Consider the following 7,821-nt stretch of genomic DNA (forward strand, 5'->3'; position numbering starts at 1 on the left):
CGCTGTACAGAAAACTCGATTTTGCCGAAGAAACTTCGACACATTTTTTACTTGTTTTCCTACTTCTTCTTCCTCCTCCTATTATTATTATTGGTATTATTAGTATTATTATTATTTAGTGTATCTGGAATAAAGTCTGTGATTATTACAACCGTGAGATTTCTATAAAAGCACCGTGGGAAGAGAAACATCATGACTGAATAACTGGATGATTCGTCCTGCGGTGGACGAATCCGAACCAAGTCCCAAAAGCGAGTCCTAAGTCCCGAGTAACTCCTTGGCCAAAAACCCTCCGGAGGGCCGACACCTCACGTAGGAGTTGAGGAAGAGATAGCCCGATGCCCTTCCAAGATGGATCGGCATCTCGGCTTCTTTCAAAAGCGAGACATCCGGAACGAATTAGATATTGGATCCCTATCTGTATAGCACGTCGGGGTATGGGGTATGTCTTTATACCCACGGGTAGGGATGAGTCCGGGACACATCCCCCCTGGGGTGCAGGGAGGGGCATAGGGGGTGCTATCGCCTCCAGTAGGCCGTAGGGACGAGTCTGGAGGACACGGGGTCGTTTTGGGGTATAGGGTAGGGGCAGGACAGAAGGCTGCTACGTAACAGCGGCTTCCTTTTGTCCCCGTTTTCGGTTTAGAAGTCGAGAGAAATGGAGAAATGGATCCGGCCGGTTAAGAGAAGATTTATGCGTCGTCGGCGCGAAAGAAGAAGAAGAAAAAGAAGAAGAAGAAGAAGAAGAAGAGGGAGAAGACGGAATGGTGTCCGGGTGATGTGTTTATATAAATATCTCTCTCTCTCTCTCTCTCTCTCTCTCTCTCTCTCTCTCTCTCTCTCTCTCTCCTTTTCAATCAACTCTCGGCGTGAAAGGATGAATTATTGCGTCGGAGTTTCTTTTCATCCCCAGGCAGATGCATTTCTCGCCCAAAACTCTGGCTGTCGTTTAGATTCCACAGAACTCGCTTGATAAATTGAGTTTCCTTGTCTTATGGAATTTTCTTGATCTAGTCGAGAGAGTAATTTGGATATTCTGCCTTATGTGACTTTAGAATTAGTAGTAATAAGAATAAACAAGTTTTCTGTACAGTCGCTACATCGTATGATCAACGCCACCGAAAATAGATCTGTCTTTCGGTAGTCTCGGTACAATGCTGTATGAGCCGTGGCCCATGCAACCTTACCCACGGCCCTGTGGTGGCATGTTCTATATCGTTGCCAGACGCACGATTATGGCTAACTTTAACCTTAAATAAAATAAAAGCTACTGAGGCAAGAGGGTTGCAATTTGTTATGTTTGATGATTGGAGGGTGGATGATCAACATACCAATTTGAAGTCCTCTAGCCTCAGTCGTTTTTAAGATCTGAGGGCGGACAGAAAACTGCTGACGGACAGACAAAGCCGGCACAATAGTTTTCTTTTTCAGAAAACTAATTTTTTTTTTTTTACTCCTTAGCGCATTCAGCATGGTTTAAGGATTTGACTAGTTTTTACGACCCCATTATGAAGAAGAAGAATAATGGATTTTTCTTGATGGAAACACAAATACGTGACAGTTATTTTAATGGTTTGAGTTGTGAATTCAGTTGAACACAATACATTCAATCCCTATTTTTCTAAGTGTGGCAAGCTTCCAGTTAGGCGTGGAAAGAGTTTTTATAAAAGAAGCAAGCAATGCTTGTGAAAGGAATCGTTTAATAAAACCGATGGGTATTTATTTAGCATGGTAATAATACTTAATAAATCTGGGTGAAGAACACGTTTAATATTATGTGTTGTTCTCTTATTTACTCTCTTTCGCACTTATCTGATAAATTCATGCTTTATGAATTAATGTCCGTTTTCACTTATTTCATATCGATATTGGTTGATTTTGAATAATAATAATAATAATAATAATAATAATAATAATAATAATAATAATAATAATAATAATAATAATAATAATAATGCGTGAGTAAAACTGAGTTTTTCATTTAATATTTCGTGCCTTTTCCTCACTCATATTCTGCTACTTGTCTGCTCCTAGACGTTTTAACATTCTTAGCAAATAGAGTTAGAAAATATAAAAAAAAAATTGTTAGATAGACAAACAAATGCTTAAATTTACAAATACATCATCTTCACAAAACAAACATACAGTGTAAGATATTATATATTTTTTAGTTCGTTTCTTTAAGATAAGGTATCCTCAGAGAAAATCCACCATTTTTTGTTGTTTTAAATTAAACCAGTCTCGTGCTGGCGCGGGTTCTTGCTTCAAGAGCAGCCCGTAACAAAAAAAATAGAAAATAAAATTATGATAAATGTCACATACGCGTTCTCTAACTGTTGAATAAAAAATAATACCAAAATAGAAAGAAACTCAAGAAAGCAACATAACTCATTTAACCCCACCCAAAATATATAATATATATATATATATATATATATATATATATATATATATATATATATATATATATATATATATATATATATATATATATATATATATATATATATATATATAAACGAATTGATTCGAAACTTTCGATCTAAATTGAATGTCATTTCATAAACATGCAACTTAAATATTATCACTAAAAAAAATCGTCATTTTCGATCACATAACCCACTTGAATTCCGGGGAGAAAGAAGAGCGATAAGAAGACATCTTTATGGGCTTAGCTGACTCATTCATTCGGGGCTGATCCCATAATCCAGCCTCTACGTCCTTGCCTAAGTGGGAAAAGGAAGAAGGTATTCGAGATATTAAATAAAACCAGTCGTCGTGTCCTGTTGATTATGTTATGTTATATATATGTATGTATATATATATATATGTATATATATATATATATATATATATATATATATATATATATATATATATATATATATATATATATATATATACCCCACCTATACTGTATATATATATATATATATATATATATATATATATATATATATATATATATATATATATATATATATATATATATATATACATATATATAAATATATACATATATATATATATATATATATATATATATATATATATATATATATATATATATATATCTCCCACCTACTTCCCACTCAACCCCACCCAATCTCTCTCCAACCCTTCCCCCTTCAGATAAGTCTCCAGTTCATTTGGCAATGACTCCTGGAAAAAAAAAAACAAAAGTAAAAATTTAAAAGCAGGTATTCAAATATTGCAAAACGCACAGTAAAATTACTTTTGAATATACATGCAACAGCATGCAGCTAATGAACCCCACAGGTGCATGCTTGCAAGCCCTTCTACGGTAGCAACGGAACATGTATTAGGAGAGAGCCTTCAGACGTTTAATCAGAGGGACCAAATTAGGATTGGTGGTTTTTGTACTGCTCTTGTTTAGACACCTCATGTCCACTTGACGCTAATACTGCATAGTGATATGATGATGATGATGGTGATGATGATGATGAAGGTTGTGATAGTGATAGTGCTTTAAATTTTTTGAAGATAAGTTCTGCCTATTTTCTGTTGAACTTCACGTATTTCTGAAGAAGTTGTTGGTTGTGTTAAGCTTGTAATAGAAAATAACAAAGACAAGGACTGCGCAAAAATTTATTTTATTTTTTAGTTGGAGGTTAAACTACCTATAAAAGGCTCTCTCTCTCTCTCTCTCTCTCTCTCTCTCTCTCTCTCTCTCTCTCTCTCTCTCTCTCATTATTAAAAAATGACGCAAAGAAAGTAATTTAATGAAATTTTCTAAACATCAGTTGAACCTCTAACTTCCAGCAAGATTGCTCTCTCTCTCTCTCTCTCTCTCTCTCTCTCTCTCTCTCTCTCTCTCTCTCTCTCTCTCTCTCTGTATAAAACAGTCGTAAAGACAGCAATTAACTGCAGTTTTATTTAAATCTTAAGGTGAACATCTGACTACCAGCAAGATTGTTTCTCTCTCTCTCTCTCTCTCTCTCTCTCTCTCTCTCTCTCTCTCTCTCTGTACTGAAAAAATGACGTAAAAATAGTAATTAAATAGAATCTTTTTAATCTTTAGTTCAACATGTAATTATCAGTAAATTGCTCTCTCTCTCTCTCTCTCTGTGTGTGTGTGTATGTGTGTGTGTGTGTGTGTGTGTGCGCGCGTGTGTGTATAAAAAAGGTCGTAAAGATAGCAGTTAACTGCAGTTTTATTTAAATCTTAAGGTAAACATTTAACTACCAGTAAGTTTGTTCTCTCTCTCTCTCTCTCTCTCTCTCTGTGTGTGTGTGTGTGTGTGTGCGCGTGTGTGTATAAAAAAGGTCGTAAAGATAGCAGTTAACTGCAGTTTTATTTAAATCTTAAGGTAAACATTTAACTGCCAGTAAGTTTGTTCTCTCTCTCTCTCTCTCTCTCTCTCTCTCTCTCTCTCTCTCTCTCTCTCTCTCTCTCTCTCTGGATCAGATAACAGAGTATATACATCATCTTATTACGTCTTACTTTATCTCTGTGCTCATCTCCGATACCATTTCCTCATTCTTTGGAGCCTCTCAGCCTCTCCTGTAGGGGCGGCTCCCTTTTCATCCGCTCCGACAATAGGGCTAAATGTTAGGACAAGGGGCTGAGGCTGAGGTGGGGTTGCCCGGTGGTACAGACCCCTGGGATTGGGGTCTGTTGGTCTGGAGATGGGGCATGAAGAGGGGTGTCCCAGTGGCATAGGATCCTTAGGCCTAGTGGGTGGGAGTCGTGGTTTAGTGGGGGTATAGGACTAGGCCTACGTGATGATGGAGGTACCCTACTGGAATGGGACCTTGCGATTGGGGTTTGTGTTGGTCTGGGGTTCTAGAGGGGTTACCGTAGGGGTACAGGTATCTAGGATTGGGGTTTGTAGGCATGGGTATAGGGGCCATAAGAGGTACCACCACGGTATGAACCTCAGGGTTTTGGGTGTGAGGTTCTAGGCCTAGGATTGGTAACCCGCTAGTAATAGACCTATAGCACTGGGATTGGAGATCGGTTTAAAAAGTCTTGAGGTTTTGGTAGAGGGAGGGGACCTCACGGCGTTGAGTAAAGGACTCCCAGGGGTAGGGGACACCCACGGGGTAAGGGACGGCGAGGTGTCCTTGCGGCTGTTTCCATTTGTCGCCCCTCTCATTCGGCGGTTTCCAGTCTGTTGCCTCTCCTCTTGTTGCCTCGTTAGTTCGGTGTGTGTCAGCCCGTTTTGTAACCTTGTTAAAGAGGCCGCAGATTCGGAATCTCTCTCTCTCTCTCTCTCTCTCCTTTTGTGAGAATGCTCAGTGTAAACGTCAGTCTCTCTCTTTCTCCTCTCTCTCTCTCTTTCTCTTTTTGAGCCAATGCGTTGAGCTAAATATCCGATGTATGTGTATGTTAGAGGCCCCTCTCTCTCTCTCTCTCTCTCTCTCTCTCTCTCTCTCTCTCTCTCTCTCTCTCTCTCTCTCTCTCTCTCGTTTTGTCAGAATGCGCAGTGTATATGTTAGTCTTTCTCTCTTTTTGTCAAGATACCCGATGTGTATTAATTTAGTGTCTCTCTCTCTCTCTCTCTCTCTCTCTCTCTCTCTCTCTCTCTCTCTCTCTCTCTCTTTGTGTCCGTGTATGAGTGCGTGCGTGTATATATCCATGAAAGAGATTTTAGATTCACTGAAGGGATTACAAATTTCCTGGAAATCCTTTTATGCGAAACTTAATCTGGAATGGAAATCGGTTTACAAAAGACTGTATCTGTAATAGAGATCATATACTGGCTATCCCGTGAAGCGCCCTTCGGAAAAAAAAAACAGATGTTGAATCGTTATTCCTTTTAAGGACAACAATGATTCGATTAACGAGAGAGAGAGAGAGAGAGAGAGAGAGAGAGAGAGAGAGAGAGAGAGAGAGAGAATTCATCCTATCTAGAAGAGATCTTGTTTTTAAAATATTTTTTTTTTTATTTTTTTTTTTTTGCCAGATAGGCAGTACTGACGTTAATGGGTTATATTTTATTGCTTATAACATTGAATATGTACTGTAAATAGTATTACTGTGGTAGTAGCGGTTGTTGTTGTATTTTTGTTATTGTTGTGGCTATAATCATTGCGCAATTTTCCAACGTATTAGAGTTGTGATTTGCTGTCCTTATTATTAATATTAACTTTTCAAGACTTTGCATAATTGTTCCCTTTTCATTTCAGTTTCAGGGAGGATGCCTCAAGACTAGCAACAAAGAATTTACTACGGACTACAAGTGAGTATTATCTTGTCACCGACCTTGGTTACGTGCAGTTTTATTCCACAACTTAAAAAGTCAGCAGTCACGCCCACTTTCATATCCTAGATATAATAAACCTCAAATATTTTGTTCACGACAGAGCGGATTTGAATGAAACTGTTACAAAGCACAAACATTTTTTGTTGTACATCGAGAAACGCGGCTAAAGCATGAGTCTAAAGGCACCTCCACACTTGTGGTTCTAAGGGCGATTAGCTCAGCGTGCTGGGGTAAAGAGGTGTTTTTAGTCTCATACGCTCGATTACCCCCCTTTCCTGAGCGGCTCGAAAACATGATGATCTAAATGTCATTTCCTCCGGCATAGTCTGCGCGTTGTCAACAGGCTACACAAAAAAGGTTGGCCTAGACTATCTTTTTTTCTTATTTATTTATTTAAGGCATGGAAACTTCATTTCTATAGGATGATTCAATAAAGGCTACCATGAGAAATTGTCTGCTTCACGATTTGTCCTAACACGTTGTCCGAACAATACTGCAAGTAATTGTGGCATGTTTGGAGTTCCGTTGAGCCAATGCGTTGAGCTAAATACCATTGGAGTCACAAGTGTAGTGCTGTCCCATACAACATTCTACGTGGATATACGAAAAAATAAATGGAATGAATGCTAAAGGGCTATTTGAAGAAACGAAAGGGGAATGTAGCTTAAGTCAGCAGTAAGCGATGGCATACGAACATTGTATAGACCATACTCTTACGGAGGACAAGAACATGAGAAAGAAAACCAACGCTAAAGTCTTCACCAAACCAACACATCCGAACGCGTCTTTCTCTTCTGTTATGAAGAAACGAAAGGAAAACGTAACCTAAGCCGTCACCATTTCAACCCATCCGAACGCGTCTTTCTCTTCTGTTATGAAGAAACGAAAGGAAAACGTAACTTAAGCCATCACCAATCCAACACATCCGAACGCGCCTCTCTCTTCTGTTATGAAGAAACGAAAGGAAAACGTAACCTAAGCCACCACCAATCCAACACATCCGAACGCGTCTTTCTCTTCTGCTATGAAGAAACGAAAGGAAAACGCAACCTAAGCCACCACCAATCCAGCACTCTCGAACCCGGCGTTTTCCAGGCATGAAGAAATGAAGGGACCCCGTAACCCAAGTCACCGCCAAGCGAACTCATCCGAACGGTCGGTTTTTCCGTTGTTGTGACTCGGCCGTTCACAGTTGACCAACGACCCGTGATTGGTGACAGCAGCCCGACCTAAAGTACCCCCAACACGAGCCTCGGGGGGTAGGCGACGTGAATAGGGGCATCGCTGCTTCGCCTCCGAAGGACAGAGTTGGCTTGGTTGGGCTCGAAACCCAGAGAGCGACCGTCACACTCTTCTGTGTTTATTTATTGATTGAATTATCTTTGCTCTTGTTTTTCTTATATATGTTTTTCATTTTGATTATATTGATGTTGATTGTGAGATTTATTTTGTTTATATTTTTATTCGTATTTCACTTACATTTTTCCTGCGAAGAATGCAATGCATTACTACCCTAGAACAATTCTCCTTGTATTTTAAACTTATATTTTTATCTATTTACTTACTAATTTGTTACATAATTTTTTTTAAT

The 7,821-nt window shown here is 38.8% G+C and overlaps 1 long non-coding RNA gene across 1 annotated transcript in view; it reads left to right on the forward strand.

Moving 5' to 3' along the window:
• The window catches only part of LOC136831218 (uncharacterized), a 258,710-nt gene extending 252,503 nt beyond the window's left edge, over positions 1 to 6,207 (forward strand). The window contains exon 3 of the long non-coding RNA XR_010850797.1: positions 6,154 to 6,207. This is a non-coding gene — a long non-coding RNA (uncharacterized lncRNA). The remainder of the gene's footprint in view (positions 1 to 6,153) is intronic.
• The last annotated feature ends 1,614 nt before the right edge of the window (positions 6,208 to 7,821 follow it).

This window comes from Macrobrachium rosenbergii, chromosome 48, assembly GCF_040412425.1.
Source record: "Macrobrachium rosenbergii isolate ZJJX-2024 chromosome 48, ASM4041242v1, whole genome shotgun sequence".
Lineage (NCBI taxonomy): Eukaryota > Metazoa > Arthropoda > Malacostraca > Decapoda > Palaemonidae > Macrobrachium > Macrobrachium rosenbergii.